Source organism: Rhinatrema bivittatum, chromosome 6 (genome assembly GCF_901001135.1).
Source record: "Rhinatrema bivittatum chromosome 6, aRhiBiv1.1, whole genome shotgun sequence".
Taxonomy (NCBI): Eukaryota; Metazoa; Chordata; class Amphibia; order Gymnophiona; family Rhinatrematidae; genus Rhinatrema; species Rhinatrema bivittatum.
In genome coordinates, this window is record NC_042620.1 from 252,484,487 (window position 1) to 252,505,787 (window position 21,301).

A 21,301-nucleotide genomic window follows, 5' to 3' on the forward strand; every position below is an offset into this window, starting at 1 on the left:
GAAAGAAGCTATTATAGCCAAAAGATCTTCATTCAAAAATTGGAAGAAGGATCCAACAGAAGAAAATAGGATAATGCATAAACGTTGGCAAGCTAAATGTAAGACATTGATAAGACAGGTTAAGAGAGAATTTGAAAAGAAGTTGGCCGTAGAGGCAAAAACTCACAGTAAAAACTTTTTAAAAGATATCCAAAGCAGAAAGCCTGTGAGGGAGTCAGTTGGACCGATAGATGATCGAGGGGTTAAAGGGGCACTTAGAGAAGATAAGGCCATCGCGGAAAGATTAAATGATTTCTTTGCTTCGGTGTTTACTGAAGAGGATGTTGGGGAGGTACCCGTACTGGAGAAGGTTTTCATGGGTAATGATTCAGATGGACTGAATCAAATCACGGTGAACCTAGAAGATGTGGTAGACCTGATTGACAAACTGAAGAGTAGTAAATCACCTGGACCGGATGGTATACACCCCAGAGTTTTGAAGGAACTAAAAAATGAAATTTCAGACCTATTAGTAAAAATTTGTAACCTATCATTAAAATCATCCATTGTACCTAAAGACTGGAGGATAGCTAACATAACCCCAATATTTAAAAAGGGCTCCAGGGGCGATCCGGGAAACTACAGACCGGTTAGCCTGACTTCAGTGCCAGGAACAATAGTGGAAAGTGTTCTAATCATCAAAATCACAGAACATATAGAAAGACATGGTTTAATGGAACAAAGTCAGCATGGCTTTACCCAAGGCAAGTCTTGCCTCACAAATCTGCTTCACTTTTTAGAAGGAGTTAATAAACATGTGGATAAAGGTGAACCAGTAGATGTAGTATACTTGGATTTTCAGAAGGCGTTTGACAAAGTTCCTCATGAAAGGCTTCTAGGAAAAGTAAAAAGTCATGGGATAGGTGGTGATGTTCTTTTGTGGCTTGCAAACTGGCTAAAAGACAGGAAATAGAGAGTAGGATTAAATGGACAATTTTCTCAGTGGAAGGGAGTGGGCAGTGGAGTGCCTCAGGGATCTGTATTGGGACCCGTACTTTTCAATATATTTATAAATGATCTGGAAAGAAATAAGACGAGTGAGAATCAAATTTGCAGATGATACAAAATTGTTCAGAGTAGTTAAATCACAAGCAGGTTGTGATAAATTGCAGGAAGACCTTGTGAGACTGGAAAATTGGGCATCAAAATGGCAGATGAAATTTAATGTGGATAAGTGCAAGGTGATGCATATAGGGGAAAAATAACCCATGTTATAGTTACACACTGTTAGGTTGGAGCCTAAGAAAGAGATCTAGGCGTCATAGTGGATAACACATTGAAATCGCCGGTTCAGTGTGCTGCGGCAGTCAAAAAAGCAAACAGAACTTTGGGAATTATTAGAAAGGGAATGGTGAATTAAAACGGAAAGTGTCATGATGCCTCTGTATCGTTCCATGGTGAGACCGCACCTTGAATACTGTGTACAATTCTGGTCACCGCATCTCAAAAAAGATATAATTGCGATGGAGAAGTACAGAGAAGGGCTACCAAAATGGTAAGGGGAATGGAACAGGTCCCCTATGAGGAAAGACTAAAGAAGTTAGGACTTTTCAGCTTGGAGAAGAGATGGCTGAGGGGGGATATGATAGAGGTGTTTAAAATCATGAGAGGTCTAGAACAGCTAGATGTGAATCGGTTATTTACTCTTTTGGATAATAGAAAGACTAGGGGGCACTCCATGAAGTTAGTATGTGGCACATTTAAAACTAATCGGAGAAATTCTTTTTTACTCAATGCACAATTAAACTCTGGAATTTGTTGCCAGAGGATGTGGTTAGTGCAGTTAGTATTGCTGTGTTTAAAAAAGGATTGGATAAGTTCTTGGAGGAGAAGTCCATTACCTTCTATTAATTAAGAAGACTTAGAAAATAGCCACTGCTATTACTAGCAACAGTAGCATGGAATAAACTTAGTTTTTGGGTATTTGCCAGGTTCTTATGGCCTGGATTGGCCACTGTTGGAAACAGGATGCTGGGCTTGATGGACCCTTGGTCTGACCCAGTATGGCATGTTCTTATAAGTTTCTTTTGTAACTCAATATATTATGTTGGGAGACAATTCTACTCATACTGAGTCAGATTTTGAAACAATATATTGAGTTACAAAAGAAACTTATAAGGTCAGAACTTCACTCAGCTACCATGATTCAATATCTTTGCCAATAAATCATCCCTCGAGGGCTACAGATGAACAAAGCTGCTTTTCTTTTTCAAGAAGATGATGCCTTTATGGCTAAATGTTTTTCGATCCTTAACAAATGTTCTAATGACCTCATGGTCTTAATTATTGGGCAGGCAAAGCAGAGCAGAGAATATTTAACGCTCCAGCATTACTATAAGGATAAGTGTATTTTCAAATACTATGCTTCTTAAAAATTAACATGTGGCTTCATGGACATAAAACGAGGGTTTAACCCCGTGATTGAAATTACCGAGCAAGTTTGGTGTTACACTTTGCAAAGTAAAAATTGCATCATTTGTAAGTGAACATTTACACAAAACGTCTGCCCACATTTGTGTTTATCTGCTCGTTTATGAGGGTTATCACTTGAAACATACAAAAATTTAGTGGCATTCACTAATATATGTGTATTTTTTAATATGCATAACAGGCATAAGTCCACAGCTTGTTTCCTACACTTTTTACATAACATATGTCTGGATATGATTGACAATTAAAAGCAACCACAAAGGAACTTATTTATCCTTGGGATTTTGATCCTTCTCACACTTTCTTTGAATTTATGCTTATTCTGGTGAGGCTAGACATTGTTCCATTCTTCTGATTTGTTACAAATTTGGTGAAAGCAAGTTCACAGAACAGTTTGCCCAGACTACTCTAAAATCATGTCATGTTTCTCCTGAGTGTTAAATAATGGACAATCAAAATTAAATACAGAGACCTTTTATACACCCTGGAGATAGCTGGCCTAACAAAATCAGGGGTACTTACATCTCTAATTCTATGAATTTATTCAATCACCTCTTCCCAAAAGATATAAAAATGGGTAATTCCATCAGACATGAAAGAACCTCCTCATTTGCCACCATTTATTCAACTGTTTCATGTCTAGTTATTTCAAAAATTGTTAAGTCATTCATTTTTCAAACTCCTGCATTTATTAGACAACCCTTTAATTTAAACAGTAAATAAAGACAGATAGTCTAGTTCTCTTATTTTTAAATTTACCCTAACCTCTCATGGCTCCAAAAATAATCATTTTCAAATAAATGAGCTGTTCTTAAAATCTAATTTCCTAACTTAAACCATGAGTTATGAGCAGAATATTAATTAAAAAAAAACACGGATGTTTGGAAGATTTGAGTCATCCTATATCTGCGTTAATGGTGACAGACAGGAATTGATGGGGAATTTACTGATAAACTTGTCCAAAATGTCTAACGTGTGATGAAACTGGAGCAAGCAATTTTATCAAAATCAGGTCTTCCCTCTGCCATCTCTTCTCCAAGCTTCAGCTTGGAGAAGAGATGGCGGAGGAAAGACATGATTACAGGTTTATAAAATAAGGAGTGGAATGGAACAGGTAAATGCAAATCTGTTTACTCTTTCAAAAAGTACAAAAAACCAGGGGACATGCCATTAAGTTATTAAGTAGCACATTTAAAACAAATAGGAGAAAATATTTTTACTCAATGCATAATGAAGCTCTGGAATTCATTGCCAGAGGATGTGGTGGAAGCTATTGGTGTAGCTGGATTTTAAAAAAGTTTGGAAAAGATCCTGAAGGAAAAGTCCATAAACCATTAAGATAGACTTGGGGAAATCCACTGCTTATCTCTAGGATAAGTAGCATGGAATCTATCTATCTTTTGGGATCCTACCAGGTATTTGTGACCTTGACTGGCCATTGTTGGAAAGATGAACTTTTGGTCTGACCAAATATGGTAAATCTTGTCAATCATCTTCCAATTCCTCAGTGACAGCCATAGGTATCCCTACATCTACTCTCTTAGGCAATCCTCCTCTTTCTAAAGCATACAATGCCATTAATGGTTTGGCTTCTCCTGTTTTAATTTGGTTCTAAGATTTTATCGTCCATGCATATCTCGTCGTAGCTTACTGGACACTCCTTTTAAGTTAGCTAGATTGACAGAATCAAGCTAACCTTGAAATTACTTCTTACCTGATATTTTCTTTTCCTCCAGGACAGGCAGGCAGTCCACACAATTGGGTTTATGCCAACCAACAGCAGATGGAGAGAGAGTAGTAGACTCAATGATGTCACCTCATATACTCCCGCACCGACATCTGCCTGCCAGTAATCCTTGAAAAGCTAACTGTGGAAAACTAAATAGCTTCAACTGTTAAAATTCAACAATTACCTTCCCACCTTTAGAGAATATTTTTTCTTTTTGTAACTTCCAGTAGAACAAGACACACTTGACCAAGGAAAGAAGCAAGGAAATATAGAGGGGAATGGAAGGCCCCAAACTTACCAGTCCTTAATCAACATCTTCATCAAGACTGGCCTCCACCCCGCATCTGAAAACGACCCTATGAAGGGTCCAATAACACTGTACATACAGCACAGACAACCCAGGAGAGTGTCTGGACTGGCCTGCCTGTCCTAGAGGAAAGGAAATTATCAAGTAAGAAATAATTTCACTTTCTTCTACATCCAGGCAGACCAGTCCACACAACTGGGATGTACTTTCCTCCTAGGGTGGAAGGCAGCCTGAGTGCCTATCAACCCTGCTCTTGCAAAAGACGCATCCCCGAACCCTAATATCCAGCCGATAATGTCTGGAAAAGGTATGCAAGGAAGACCACATCGCTGCCCTGCAGATCTCAGATGGAGATAGTTATAATTCCATCCAAGACATAGCCTGTGCTCTCATAGAATGAGCTCTAATCTGTTTTGGCAACAGCATATCCACATCCACATGGACCGCTGTTACTATTCCTTTAATCCAGTGTGCCACCCTTCTTCACACCTCCATGAAGAACAAAGGCAATCTGCCCTCTGAAATGCCTTAGTAAACTTAAGGTAACGTAAAAGATGCCTCCTCACATCGAATGGACATAACCTTGTGAACTCCTGCTCGTCCATACCTCTTATCCAGAGACTAATATCATCTACCAATTCAAGTGAAACTCCAAAGGTACCATTCTAATCTGCGCTCTATCCGTAGTAATCATGAGAAAGGGTTCTCGACAAGAGTGTGTCTGCAATTCCGAAATTTGCCAAGCTAAGCATATATCTATTAGAAATACAGTTTTCATTGTCAACAAACACAAGGAAAGTTGCTTGAGAGTGAAAAAAAAGTAGGTCCTAGTAAAAACACCAGTACCAAATTAAGATCTCAAAGAGGTACGGGTAGCCTCAGAGGTTCTCTAATATGTTTGACTCCCTTCAAAAACCTAAAAACATCTGGGCGTGGGGACAGAGTTTGACCCTGAACGCATCACATATAGCAAGCCAAAGCAGCTATCTACTCTTTCATAGTATTAAGCAAACCTTCTTGCAAAACTTCCAGAATGAGATGCCTTAGCAGGATGACATGTCCGCTTTAGGCACCAATTCTCAAACATTCTCCAGACCTGTACGTATGCCAAGGAGGAAGAAAACTTCCGGGCTCACAACAAGGTGCTCACCACTACTGAGGAATAACCCTGCTTCAACAGTTGTGTCCTTTCAAGGGCCAAACTGTAAGACAAATTTGATCGGCATTTTCATGTAGGTTCAGATCCTGATTCAGCATATCCTTGCATATCGGCAACCGCTAATTCCTGTCTATCAACAGCTGCTGAAGATCTGCATACCAAGGCCTCAGAGGTCAATCCAGAACCACCAGAAGAACCAAGCCCAGTACTCTTATCATTGACCATGGAGGAAACACATCCTGTGGCCAAGGTTATACTAGCATGTTGACACCAATTGCCCATGGATCTCATCTGCGACAGTAAAAGGGATGAACTTTCATGTTCTCGCTGCTTGCCATCAAGTCCAACACAGGCCACCCCCCATCAGGAGATAATGAGTTGGAAAACATTTGCCAGTTCCCACTCCTCCAGATCCAGAGCATGGCAACTGAGATAATCTGCCGAAACTTTGCAGATACCTGCTATGCGAGATGCTGATAACTCCTGAAGATACTGTTCTACCCATGGCAGAAGCAGATCCATTTCCAGCTAAAACTGCTGACTTTGGGTTCCTCCCTGATTATTTATATAAACCACTGTTGAAGCATTGTTGGACATCACTCTCAGTGCTCTCCCTATTAACCAGTCTGCAAACTTCAGAAATGTCAAACGAATTGCTCGCACCTCCAGTCAATTGATGGACCAACTCATCTCCTTGGGAAACTACTGACCCTGTGCCACCAGCTCCTGGCAGTGAGCTCCCCATTCTTGGAGACTCACATCACCACTAACCAGTTGAGAACCTCCACTTCCATTCCCCTTGACTAGCTGGTTCTCTCTTCAGCCACTAGATGAGGTCCTGATTCAAGCTCACCAGCAGACACAGCCGAATCTTGTATTGGTGAGACTGATGACTCCAACAAGACAACATCATCCTCTGCAGTGGATGCATGTGTGCTCTGGCCCACATGACCAGCTATAGAGTCACTGCCATGGAACCACACGGAATGGCAGCTTGTCGAATGCAAGAAGCAAATATGTCCCCATAGCTTCTGGATTCGCAGTTCTGGCAGGAACACCTTGCCTTGAGCTATATTGAATGGAGCTCCCAAATATCTATAGTCTGAATGGATTCCAAACTGCTTTTGGACAAAGACTACCCAGCCAAGCTTCTGAAGCAACTGGATCACTCTGCGAGAAACCATTCGATAGTCATCCCTGGATTTGGCCCTGATTAGTGAATTGTCCAGATGCAGCTTGACTAACATGCCATCCTTAAGAAGTGCCACCGCTTCCATCACCATGACCTCTGAAAATATTCTGGGTGTTGTAGCCAACCAGAATGGCAAAGCCTGAAATTTGTAAAGATGGCCAAGCCTTGCAAAGTGTAGGAACTGCTGATTTTCCTCTTGGATTGAAATATGCCGATAAGCCTCTGTTAGATCCAGTCTCCCTTCTGCACTGCCATAATTAAGGATCACAAGGTTTCTATCTGGAAATACGTCACCCAAAGAAACCTGACGACCTGTTTTAGATCCAATATTGAACGAAAGGATCCTTACTTTTTGTGAACCACAAAATAAATGGAATAATGGTTTGTTGTTTCCTGATCCTTTGGTACCAGAACCACTGCTCTCAGTACAGTCACTGCAACGTGATTAGTACGGCAGCTTCTTTTCAGAGGAGTGACATGGAGAAACTATAAAGGCATCGGAAACCAGCTGCACTCATTCCAGGGCATAAGCAAACTTGACCATGTCAAGTACCACTGATTGGACTTGATAGAAATGAGAGAGATGTCCACCAATCTCTGCTACCTGAGGATGGGCCCTCAAAACTTCATTGCAAAGAACAGGAAGCTCCTGTCCCAGAGCTTCCATTCTTACCTGGTTTCTTAGGCCGAAAGGACTGAGGCTTCTAACCCCCTGAACCTCTGTTCTGGTGAAACCTTCTGGAGTCTTGAAAATGGCCCCTCGAGGAGGAGGACCGTGAAGATTAAGTTTTATCTTCTGATAGGTGAGGGATCTTTGAATCTCTCCATTTATTAGCTACCTTTTCCAACTTGTCACTGAAAAAAAGACTTCCTTTGAAGGGCAGCTTCATCAAATTTGACTTGGAGATAGTGTTTGCCTACCAGTTATGCAACCAAAGCAGATATTGTTGCACCACCACCACCACCGAAACTACACCCCAAGCTGTGGTACATGCCAAACAACCTGCATCTGCCAAAAAAACTGCCCCTGGCTCTAGAGAAGGCCAATTCTCTTCTAGGTCCTTCTTGTGCCTCCTGGGTCAAACGTAAACCTATACGCGTCACAATGCAGTAGCAAGTGGAAATTTGCAGATCCATGTTCATCACTGCAAAGGCCTGCTTTAGCATAGCCTCTATTCTCCGATCTTGAGCATTCCTGAGGGCAGTTTCATCTTCTACCGGAATGGTAGTTCTCTTAGTGATGGAGATCACTAGAGCATGTGTTTTCAGAAACCAAAAACTCTTTTGCTTGAGGGTCTAAGGCAGGGGTGGGCAATTCCAGTCCTCGAGGGCTGCGAACCGGGTTTTCAGGATATCCCTAATGAATATGCATGAGCGAGATTTGCATGCACTCTACCTCAGGTGTATGTAGATCTATTTCATGCATATTCATTAGGGATATCCTGAAAACCCGACTGGTTCTCGGCCCTCGAGGACTGGAATTGCCCACCCCTGGTCTAAGGGGTACAGGCCTGCTAAAAACTTTCCCCACTTAAAATTAATTTCAGACGCTTCCCATTCCAAATCAATGGAATCCTGTACTGCCTCGTTCAGAGGGAAAAAAACAAGATGTTTTCCTTAAACTGACCATAACAGAGTCCTTCTTTGGAGGACTAGATGAAACAGTCTCCTCCTCTTCCAGCTGCAGTGCACAGGGCAACAAAGATCAAACCAAACATCCATATGAAAAAGTTGCAGCACTGACCTGTGTGGCTCTGTCTCAGGGGGAATCTCACTTTCCTCTAAAGCCAAGTACCCAGATTCCTCCGGGGGTTCTTATGACCATCAAAAGAATCCTTCAAGTAATCCTGCTCATCCTCCCAGTCTCTACATTCCCCTCTTGAGCTACCTGACAGATACTGGAGGGAAACACTGGCACTCCGAGCACATCTGTGGAGGTTCTGGAGGGGGCTGGACTACAGACTTCGAATGCGGGCTCCTGACCTTAGACAGTTTGCATACCATAAAGAATTCCACCCACAAAAAGGCAGACAAATCCATTTCAGGTACCAGAGGGGCAGGCAAGGCCATACTCACACACACTTCTACCGGTTCTGGAGGGATAGTAAATAGGGAAGGAGGTACCTGCTCCTCTTCTTCCATGGAGACCTCCAGTCTATCCCCCTCCCATCGGGGAAAACTCCTTGGTGGAGACTCCCCCCCGCACTGAGGAACGCTTTGCACACACAGACACAACTGCCTGCAGAACACATTGGGAGCCATTTCCCCCTCTGAAGATCCATTGCCATCTTGTTCTACTGCACCACTTATACATGCTCAGCCCGATGCACAAAATACCACTCAAACTTCCCTCTCTCATGCTCTGACTGACCACGACAAACACCTGCGAGCTACTATTGTTGGCACAGCTCTGCCTCCTTAAAAGTTCGTGCAGCTGCGTGGTCAGGGCCCACCTTTTTTTGGGAATTTTATTGGTCCACTTGATTGGATATAGAACCCTTAAAGCAATACATTCCCCAACATGTTGAAACATAAGGGCGATAGAGGTAGGAGGTGAAAAGATGAATAAATAAACTGGAACAGGTAGAAAGCAAATGTTGCTTACCTGTAACAGGTGTTCTCACAGGACAGCAGGATGGTAGACCTCACATATGGGTGACATCATCAGGATGGAGCCCAATCACAGAAAACTTCTATCAAAGTTTCTAGAACTTTGACTGGCCCCTACTGGGCATGCCCAGCATGGCACTAACCCTGAAGCCAGCAGGGGTCCCCCCTCAGTCTTATGTGATAGGTACAGGCAGTGCCGAAAGAAATAAAACAACAAAATGTTACGAACCCAACACCGCGGGGCGGTGGGCGGGTTTCGTGAGGACTAACATCCTGCTGTCCTGTGAGAACACCTGTTACAGGTAAGCAACATTTGCTTTCTCACAGGACAAGCAGGATGGTAGTCCTCACATATGGGTGAGTACCGAGCTGAGGATGTCCGAACATGCACCAAATGTACCCAATGGCATGCAACAGGCACAACAACTGGGGTGGAATTTGGTCGAGGGCACCTGAACCCCACTGGGCAGGTGGAAGGGTGTAGGTATGTCACATTGGAAATAGGTTACGCAGAACAGACTGGCCAAAGATGGAATCTTGTTTTCCAGCTTTGTCCAAGCAATAGTGGGCTGCGAAAGTATGGAGAAAACTCCAGGTGGCAGCCCTGCAAATGTCAGGAAGCGGCACTGATCGTAGGTGTGCTACTGAAGTCGCCATGGCCCTCACAGAGTGTGCTTTAACATGGTCTTGAAAAGGAATGCCTGCTTGCTGATAGCAAAAAGATATGCAGTCCACCAACCAGGAGGAGAGAGTCTGCTTACCCACAGGTTGCCCTAATTTGTTGGGATGGAAAGAGACGAATAACTGAGTGCTCTTCCTGTGGGCAACTGTATGATCTAGATAGAAAGCTACAGCCCGTTTACAGTCAAGGGGATGCAGAGCCTGCTCTCCTGGATTGGAATGGGGCCTGGGAAAAAAGGTAGGTTGTATGATGGACTGATTAATGTGAAACTCCGAAACTACCTTAGGTAAAAACTTAGGGTTAGTGCAGAGTACCGCCCGGTCCTGCAGGAGTTTAGTGTAAGGCGGACAGGTAACTAGGGCCTGTAACTCACTAACCCTGCGAGCTGAAGTGATAGCCAAAAGAAAAATCACTTTCCATGTGAGATATTTTAGGTCACAGGAATGAAGAGGCTCAAATGGTGGTTTCATGAGTCGACCGAGAACCAGATTAAGGTCCCAAGAAGGGGCCGGAGGACGGAAAGGTGGCTTGATATGGAGCAAGCCCTTCAAAAAGCGTGTTACGAGGGGTTGTACTGAGATAGGGACATCCCCGACACCTTTATGGAAGGCAGCTACCACACTGACATGCATTCTGATGGAAGATGTCTTAAGACCTGACTCTGACAAATGCCAGAGATAGTCCAGAAACCTTGTGACTGGACAGGAAAAGGGATCAAGGGACTGAGAGGTGCACCATGATGTGTACCTTTTCCATTTATAGGAATACGATTTTCTCGTGGAAGGCTTCCGTGAAGCAATCAGGACACGAGAAACCGAATCTGAAAGGTTAAGTGGTTGAAGGATTAACCTTTCAACATCCATGCCATCAGAGACAAGGCCTGTAGACTGGGATGGCATAGGCATCCGTTGTTTTGAGTGATCAGATGCAGGTCTGTTCCCAAGGGAATGTGCCTGTGGATGGAAAGATCCTGAAGTATGGGAAACCTCACTTGGCGTGGCCAGTAAGGTGCTATCAGGATCATGGTTCCCTTGTCCTGATGTAGCTTCACGAGAGTCTTTGAGAGAAGAGGAAGTGGAGGGAATGCATAGAGCAGACCGGTTGCCCACGAGAGGGAGAATGCATCTCTGGGCTGAGAGCACTCACTCCGAATGAGGGAAGCAGTAGTTGTCCACTTTGTGGTTCTGAGGGGACGCAAAGAGGTCTGCCTGTGGGTATTCCTCATTGTCGGAAGATTGAGGTTGCTACCGAGGGGTTGAGAGACCACTTGTGCGGTTGGAAGATGCAACTCAGCTTGTCTGCCAAGACATTGGCCATTCCCGGCAAGTAGGTGGCCTTGAGGTACATCGAGTGGGAGAGAGCTTCCACCCAAATCTGCGCAGCTTCCTGACAGAGAAGGAAGAAGCCTGTGCCTCCCTGCTTGTTGATGTACCACATGGCCACCTGGTTGTCCGCCTGAATCAGGATGACTTGATTTGATAGGTAATCCTGAAAAGCCCTGAGAGCATATCGGATTGCTCGAAGTTCCAGGAAATTTATTTGATGTTTGGCTTCCTCTGGAGACCAAGACCCTTGTGTCTGTAGATTGTCCACATGGGTTCCCTACCCGAGGTTGGAGGCGTCGGTGGTGAGAACGAGTTGAGGATCTGGTACTTGAAAGGGCAGTCCCTGGAGGAGATTGTTCTGATCTTTCCACCAGGCGAGGGACAGACAGAGAGAGTTGGTGATGTGGACAATGGTCAACAGAGGCTGAATAGCTTGAACCCATTGTGACCTCTGAGTCCAATGCATGAGTCTCATGGCCAGGTGTGACATGGACTGAGGACGCCATGTGTCCTAGAAGGACAAGGAATTGGCGAGCTGTTGCTGTATGCTGAGACTGCAACCGGTGAGCGAGAGACACAAGGGTTAGCGCTCGTTGATGAGGTAGACAGGCTTTTGCCTGCAAGGTGTCCAAGTCTGCCCCAGTGAACGACAAGGTTTGAGATGGGATTAATTATGATTTTTCGTAATTGACGAGAAATCCTAGAGAAATAAGAGTGTGTAGGGTCAAATCGAGGGCCGACCGAGCAGCTTGCTGGGTTGGAGCCCTGATTAACCAGTCGTCCAGATAGGGGTAGACGTGAACACCTTCTTTCCTGAGGAAAGCTGCGACAACTACAAGACATTTGGTAAAGACTCATGGTGCCGTTGCTAGGCCAAACGGAAGCACTCGGTATTGATAGTGCTTTGGGCCTACTAAAAACCTGAGGTACTTGCGATGAGTTGGAGTTATCGCAATGTGTGTGTATGCGTCCTGGAGGTCCAGAGAGCAGAGCCAGTCTCCTCTTTGTAGAAGAGGTAGAAGCGATCCCAAGGTCACCATCTTGAACTTTTCCCTCTGGAGGTACTTGTTGAGAGCACGTAGGTCCAGAATTGGATGAACAACCCCCGATTTTTTGGGGATCAGAAAGTACCGGGAATAGAACCCTAAGCCTTGCTGCGATAGCGGGACGGGTTCTATTGCTCTTAGCTGGAGAAGTAGAGATACCTCTTGATCCAGAAGAATGGAGTGGTCAGACATTCCCCACGTCGGTAAAGGTGGGGAGTCCGGTGGCAGGGCGAGAAAGTTTAGATGGTAACCCTGAGCAATGATTGCCAGTACCCATTGGTCAGTTGTGATTGACTGCCACATGCTGTAAAAGTGGCACAAATCAACCTCCCACTGGTATGCTTGGTAGAGGAATCTGGCTTCTGCTCTCCAAGCGGAAGTCAAAAACCTGAAGCAGGCCCTGGCTGGGGAACTGCTTGTAGTTTCTGCTTTCGGGCTTGGCGAGGCTGAGACTTTTGATAAGGTCTTGTAATACGGGACCTTGCTGCTGATGGATAGGCCTTCCTTGGGCGGTAGAACGACTTCTTAGAGTCCTTCCTGAAGGGCTGTCTTGAGGAGAAGTCGGAAGGCATCGAAGAGAGCTGTTTAAGGGTCTCATGATAGTCTTTTAATTCAGTCACCATTCGTTGGATCTGTTCACCAAACAGATTATCTCCTACACATGGTAGGTCAGATAGCCTGTCTTGTACTTCTGGGCGAAGGTCAGAAGATTTGAGCCAGGCCCATCGTCTTGCCGAAATAGTAGCTGCAGACACTCTGGTAGAGGTGTTGAATATATCATAAGATGTTCGAATCTCATGTTTTCCCGCCTCAAATCCTTTGTTGACAAGGGTTTGTAGCTGGTCTTGGAATTGTTCAGGCAGGAACTCAGAAAAGTCCTGTATCTGTTTGAAGATGACCCTATTATATTGGGTCATATAAAGCTGGTAAGCAGCAATTCGGGAGATGAGCATGGCCCCTTGAAACACTTGACCAATGTTGTCTAGGAACTTTTGTTCCTTAGCAGGTGGGGTAGATGAGTGAGGTTTTGACCTTTTTGCCCTCTTTTGAGCCAACTCTACCACAACTGAGTGGTGGTCGAGCTGGGATTTTTGAAAACCTGGGGCTGATTGCACTATGTAAGTAGTGTCAGCCTTTCTGTGTACTGGAGCAATTGATCCAGGATTTTCCCAATTCTTTTTGAGAAGATCCAGAAGAACATGATGAATAGGGATAGAGGTGATCACTTTGAGGGCATCCAGAAATTGGAGTAACTCCATCATCTGGTGCCTGTCATCCTGTTCAGTCTGAATTTGAAAGGGAACCAACTCAGACATTTCCTTCACAAAATTTATGAAAGAGAGGTCCTCTGGAGGAGAACGCTTCCTACTTTCAGTGGGAGAAGGTGGTGAAGGCAAGTCATCGGTGTCTGTTGAAGTATCATCACCCCAAGTGTCATAAGGATCAGCAGACTGACCTGTAGGACGAGAAGGGGGGTTGGATACCTGAAGGCCCCGGGCGAGGCTCTGAGAAAATCGAGGGAATCACCGGGGGCACCGATGATGGCATGGAAGGCATCTGTGCCGGCATCGAAGGCATCGATGGACGTATCGGCACCGATGGATGAATCGGTGGCGAGGGACGAATTGGCATCGATGGCTGAGGCACAACGCCCGATGGAGGAATGCAGAACGGTGTTTCTCCTTCCGATGAACCTGTCAACGGGGAGGGCATCGGAGCCATCGGAGACCCGGGATCCATCAGTGGAAGGGCGGCCATCAGCACCTCCATCCGGGATAGCAACGGTGCCAGCGCTGCCAGAATCGGGTCAATGACCGGTGTCGGCGCCGGAGGAACCTGGAGACTTTGCATCGCCTTGTCGATGGCCTCCTGAAGCAGCCGGTCCAGTTCTTCTCGGAGACCTGGAGCAAGCAGCCCCGGCTCCGGAATAGAAGAGGGAGGCAGAGGCACAGTTGGAGTGACCACCTTTACAGGCGGAATCGCGACTCCCAAACCCCGATCGGGTGAGGGTGGCCTCGATGACCCGGTCGCAGGAACGGTCAATGCCTTTCCTGGACGGGGCTTCTTTGACGGTGGCTTGGACGGTGGCCCGAGTCTTACGATGTCGATGGCGATGTTTTTCCCTGCGATTCCCTCGATCCTGAGGGGGAGTAGCAGGAGTCGATGGCCGTGAAGACATCGATGGCGGACGGTCACCGGACGGTGGTCGATGCTGGCGCGAAGTCGACGGTGCTGGTTCCGATGACGTCGATGCGATGGACGGCGTTGGGGTCTGAGCACGGAAGAGGAGTTCATCTTCTCCATTCTGGCTTTGCGACCTTTAGGCATCATGAGGGCACATTTGGTGCAAGTCAGGACATCATGCTCACGGCCTAAACACATTACACAGACTCCGTGGGGGTCTGTGATAGACATGGTGCGAGTACAGTCTGGGCACTGATGGAACCCTGACGCCATGGCAAAAATCGAGCCGCGGTATGGTCGACGGCCAGTAGGCTGCAAGGGCCAAACTTGACGGTAATCGATGGAAAACAGTCAAAAACTTACCGGAGTACCGCGGCTAGAGAAAAGTTAGAGGAGGGACACCTCTGGGGCAATTAAAGTGTAGATAATTCCGTGAGGAAAATTCCTGTCAGGAATCTCTTCAGAGCTCCTAAACCACGAGGCTACTGCTGCGCGGAAAAAAGAAGACTGAGGGGGGACCCCTGCTGGCTGCAGGGTTAGTGCCATGCTGGGCATGCCCAGTAGGGGGTCAGTCAAAGTTCTGGAAACTTTGATAGAAGTTTTCCGTGATTGGGCTCCATCCTGATGAGGTCACCCATATGTGAGGACTACCATCCTGCTTGTCCTGTGAGAAAAGAAAAAACATCAAGGCCTTACCCTGCTGGAATCCTGCCTAGCTCTTTTCAGAGGGAGAAGGACCCTACCTTTACCTCAAACATTCTCAGTGAAAGACCTCTGTCACTGGGAGCAGCTCAACTGAGGGAGGGAGACTTAGCCATCACTTCAGGAGCACCTAGGCCTGTTTCAAACCTGACCGGCCTATGTTTACAGAATTGAATGCATGACTATCATCTGCTGGAGACAAAGAATACAATCAGTGCTGGAGTATATGCGGTGATGACAGGGAGTCTCTGTTTCTGTCCATCTCCATCTGCTGGTTAGTGTGCATAAACCCAATTATGTGGACTAGCCTGCCTGGATGAAGAGAAAGCATGTTTAATGTTGCCGGTCCTACCCTAGGGAATGACCTTTCAGATACTTTAAAGAATGAATCTTCACTGCTTTAATTCAGGAAGCAATTCAAACTATTTTTTCAGGCTTTTAGATAACTTTGTGCTATGGTTTCATCTAAGGCTTATTAAAGAACATGCTGTGCCAATACGGACAAAATGACTACTGTCAGAAATTAATTACAGATATGATCATTGGTGGTTTGAGAGCCTGATTATATGCTCAGTATATAACATCTATGAGAATATTTTTAATGTTTTAAAGTCCTAATGTAATGAAATCTATTTTCCATCATTGGAGGGCTGTTATTTTTGTTGTTTTTGAGTCGTTTTTAACACTATGCTTATATTTTTATGGAAAAGTGTAATCAGCCTATAGCTGATAAGGAGAAATGACTACTTACCTGAAAATGTCCTTTTCTTTAAGAAGAATAGGTTAAAAAAAAATCCCATATTCATTTTTGTCTTTTTAATATTTGTTCTTAATACTCTATGTCTACACCCAAACAGAAAAGAATTATATGCCCTATCTAAATCTTTATATATTTTTCCCTGGGATCAGAACAGAACACTGAAAATAAGAAATTAAACCAACTATTGTGGAAAGCTACCGTGCTTTCAAATCTTGCTTTATTTTATTGAGGAGAGGCGGAATATTGTTAAATAAGAAATTCAAGTCTTCCAGGATACATATGTTAAAGTTTTTTTCTTTTTAACTTCTATGTTTCTTCCACTTTTGTTTACCTTTCTCTTTTTTCATAGTTATTATTCCTTGTTAACAATTTTCATTGTTATTAATGTTAAATGTATTTGACATAGGTAACTTTTTTCCTGCATCTCCTGTTTTAATGTAAACCGGTATGATTTGTATTTTATACAAGAATGTCGGTATATAAAAATTAAAAAACAAACAAATACATTTTAGAAGTTAATATTCAAAAGATTTTGTCCAGGTAAGTTCTGGACTTATCCAAATAAACCTGGGGTTTAAATGTGTCCCCTTGCTGTCTGGATAAATCATTAACTGGCTAAATCTTAACTAGATAAAAGAAAGATGTGGAGCATGCGCATTCTGGGGACAGGGCTTCAACTTACCCAGATAGAGGAAAATTGGTTTTTACCTGCTAACTGTCATTCCTGGAATACCACAGATCAGTCCAGACAAGTGGGTTTTGCATCTGTACAAGTAAATGGAGACAGAGAATAAAAATAACTTTTCATGCACTCCCTACATAACCGGAGTGCCACCTACAGTATTGACCTGTACTTAAGCCAACATAGAGGAATAAAACTCCAACTCAATCAAACTTTCCTCTCAAGGGTTAACTTTCCCTTCAAGGGCGAACCGAGAGTCCCGATTGGAGCCCCCTGAATTGGAGCCTCAACAATCCAAAGTAACCAAAGCACCAGTTAGCTCCATTGGTTCAACATATCTTCAACGTAATTACACGTAGAAATTCTGAAGTAGGGGAGGATCCAATATTGCCGCTCAATAGGTCTGCCTGACATCGGCTACCTCGGGCGTGCAAACTCTGAAGTTTTCTTGCTACAATTTACCCAGGATGGGGAGAAAACGAAAACTGAGGACTGACTCTTACCCTGTGGTCACCTCGGCGACGCCAGTATCTGGCCCCATGGATGCCCATGTTGTGCACAGCGATGGGAGGTTGGGGCTTCAGCTGCTGGAGAGTGGGGGAGGGGAATTGGAGCTCCCCTCTCTCCCTGGCTCATTGCCACCGCTTAGCCCCACAGAGGGAACACTGCCAGAAAACCCTGCCGTTACAAGGAGCTTCATGGAGCTGAGGGGGATGCCGGTAGACCAAAGAGTTGATGAGCGAAGACCTGCAGGGTCAGACATGGCGTCCATAGCGGCAGCAAGCCCGTCTTTACCATCTAGGCCAGAGCTTTCCAAAGTGTGTGTCGCGACAGATTAGTATGTCGCCTGTAGTGTGGAGGTGTGTCGCCCGGTCCGCATGGCCGGCGGAAGCAGGGAACTACAGCAAGAAGATCGGCAGGTCTGTGGTGGAGCTTACCTCACCACGGCCCGAAGAAAAGTGTCACGTTCACTCCTCCTCCTTCCTGTCTGCGCAGCCCCGGAAGAAAAACGTTGCTGGAGCTGCGAGGGCAGGAAGAAGGAGGAGCATCTGCTGCGTACAGAAGAAGAGCAGCGTTAATGGGCCGCCGCATATCCCAAGTCGCGGCAGCCCTAGAAGAGGAGGAAACCCGATAGCAGGGCCGCTGCGGATCCCACGTTGCGGCGGCCTGAGAAGAGGAGGAAACCCGATAGCAGGGCCGCCGCAGATCCCACGTTGCGGCGGCCCGAGAAGAGGAGGAAACCCGATAGCAAGGCCGCTGCGGATCCCACGTCATGGCCAGAGAAGATCAGGGCTGCTGCAAAGCCCATCCTGCAGCGACCTGTGAAGAGGAGGCTCAGAGGTAAGAGAGAGGCTGAGGGCCCATAGAGTGTGTGTATGAGAAGAGTTGAGAGACTGTGTGTGGAAGTGAGGACCTGAATGTTTGTAGAGACAGCATGTGAGAGCCTGTGCTTGAGCAAGACAGCATGAGGGAGTGAGAGAGAGCCTGGGTGTGTGAGAGTCAGATAGCATGTGCAAGAGAGAGACTGTGTATGAATGATTGTATGAGAGAGAGCATGTGAGTGTGAGAGCCTGTGTGTGTGAGAGAGAGAAAGCATGTGAGAATGAGAACCTGACTGTGTTTGAGGGAAGAAGATAGATGGAAAGAAAAGAAATAGAAAAAAAGACAATATGAAAGGAATTGGCAAAAAAATAAGAAAGGGAAGGTGGAACTTTTTAAAAGCCTGTGACCAACCGATTAGAAAACTAAGATCAGACAGCAAAAGTAAAAAAAAAATAAATTACTGATTGGCACCTGTAATCTTTGGTAATGTGCAAGATTAGCACTTTCTCTATGCAGATCTCACAATGTACGAGATCAACAGAGGAAGTGGAAACCCACGGGGCCTGCACAGAGGAGGCTGCAGAATGGGCTTCAGTGCCAGTAGCAGCAATCAGCGCCTCCCCAATAGCCATGCGGCATCAGTGACAGTGGCAGCAGAGGAATGAGAGAGACTTCGAGGTTGCTGGCAAAATAGAGGGGGTTTGCCTTTAGTGTGTGCATGTGTATGAATGGGAGTCTGCCCGGGGGTGTATGTGTGTGAATGCATGGGTGTCTGCCTGAGGGTGTGTCTGTGTATGAGAATGAATGGGTGTCTTCCTGGGGTTTGTATGTGTGAGAATAGGTGCCTGCCTGTGTGTGGTGTATGTGTGTGTGAGAATGAATTGGTGCCTGCTTGGGGATCTGTGTGTGTGAATGAATGTGTGCATGCCTGGGGGATGGTGAGGGAGTGGTGTGAAAATGAATGGAAGCTTGCCTGGGTGTGTGTGTTTGTGTGTATGTGAGGGAGCCAGAGAGAGTGAGAGCATGAGTGTGTATGAGAAAATCCAGGGGAGTAAGAGTTTGTGTAGAAGGTGTGTGTGGAGGGGGAGAGAGTATCTTAGAGCCTGAGAGTGTGTCAGTGTCTATGAGAGCGAGAGGTTATGGTGGGTATAAGAGCATGAATGGGTATATATGTGACAGTGTATGTGTGAGAGAGAATGGACATGTGAGTATTTGTGAGAGAGAGAGAGGATAACCTCCTAATCCTTGACAATATCAGGGTGACTGGAAATCAAGAGCTCCCACGTATGGACAGCAGGGGCTTTTTAAAATCCTTATTAGTTTTAATTATTGGATGTTATTTGATATATGTGCTGTTTTGATATATTTTATTGGTGTTTGTAAAAAATGTATATGATTTTAATTAATAGAAATTCTATTTATCAGTAGTTTTAAAATATTCTTTTATTAGTATGGTTTTATTATTATAACTGATGCTTTGTTTCTTGATTTTATTTGCTTTATGAGGAATGGTGGTTCTGTTTTTCCATTGTTAATACACAGAGTCTGGCTTCTTGAGGTTTCCATTTCAGTTTTTGTCTAATTTGTGCTCCTTTATTTTGCATTTTGCATTTTGTATTTGGTGAGGGTCTGTCTCTGTTTTGTGTGTGTGACCATGATGAGAGATTCTGCTAGCATAGGGATCTATAGCAATCTGGTTTGTTTTGTTTCCTCAGTAGGTGGTGTATTGGTATTTTAGGACCCAATGTAATATTTACCCTTGCTTTTTCACAGGTAGGGTTATTGTTGTTTGAGTCCTTGGTGTTATTACTGTTATGTTACAATGGGATTGCAGTATAGATTTTGAGTGTCTTTTTTGCAGGGTTTTGTGTTCACAATGTGCCTGGCAGTGGAAGGTGTTTGTGCTGCTGTTACTGTGAGGTGACACCAGAATTTGAAAATATCTTTTAGTATGATGAGCTGTAAGGGAAACATCCAAGCTCCATTGTTTGGGGGAATTTCAGTGGATGCACAGAGTTACAGAACTGGAGGTGCAGGATTTATATTGACATTCTGTCCCTTCCTATAAATGGACTGATGAAGCAGCAAGGGAGGCTGTCTAACCAAGCCGTGGAGGCAACAAAACAGAGTTAGAAGCCAAATGTTCGATCTGGATTCTTTATTGGATAGAGACAATATCTTTTAACAAGCCCGACACAGGCAGAGTTTCGCCCTCTTACAATGGGGCTGCATCAGGGGCTTTAACGGAAGATGATCAGTCTTGTTGTATTTAGTGTAGGAGAATCAGTAAGGGTCCGGAAAGCTATCTTTAAAAACCTTTGAGTGATCTTGAAATAACAATAAAATAATAGAGCCCGCTCACCAGTCCGAGTGCTGAGCCAGCAGGAACTTGAACCGGAAAACGGAGAAAAAATCGCCAGCAGAAACGCTGGTGAGTCTTGCCGCACCCATCCCTACCCAAACGGCCTATCACGTTCCGGCTAAGGCCCTTTAAATCCGGCGACGCTCCCCGGGGCGTCGCGTGACCTAAGGGGCCTGCCCCTTAGTGCGCCCCTTTGTGAGACCCAGATACCAAGATACACAATACGTGGAATTGACTATTACCTTCTACACGCCAACACTACATAGAATTCCACCCTTTCGTATGTGCTACACCCAGGATATAACCTTATTTCAACCTCCTTCATAACTCACCTATAACTACCCAGCTCTCATTCTCTCTTCTGCAACCAGCTTCCAGCACCCATCCTCATCCCAGCATCCAGCACCCATCCTCATCTCAGCAGCCAGCATCCAGCACCCATCCTCATCCCAGCATCCGGCACCCATCCTCATCTCAGCATCCAGCATCCATCCTCATCTCAGCATCCATCCTCCATCCTCATCTCAGCATCCAGCATCCATCCTCATCTCAGCATCCAGCATCCATCCTCATCTCAGCATCCAGCACCCATCCTCATCTCAGCATCCAGCTTCCAGCACCTATCCTCAGCTCAAAAAACAACATACAGCATGCATCCTCTCACAGACATCTCTCATCTCAACAATCGCTCATCTCAACAACTAGAGGCATCTCAGCAGCCACCCTCAAGCACACATCATCTCACTGACAAGCAACCTCAAAATATCAC

The 21,301-nt window shown here is 45.1% G+C and overlaps 1 protein-coding gene across 1 annotated transcript in view; it reads right to left on the reverse strand.

Moving 5' to 3' along the window:
* SRCAP (Snf2 related CREBBP activator protein) overlaps positions 1-21,301 on the reverse strand; it is an 845,719-nt gene that overhangs the window by 24,506 nt on the left and 799,912 nt on the right.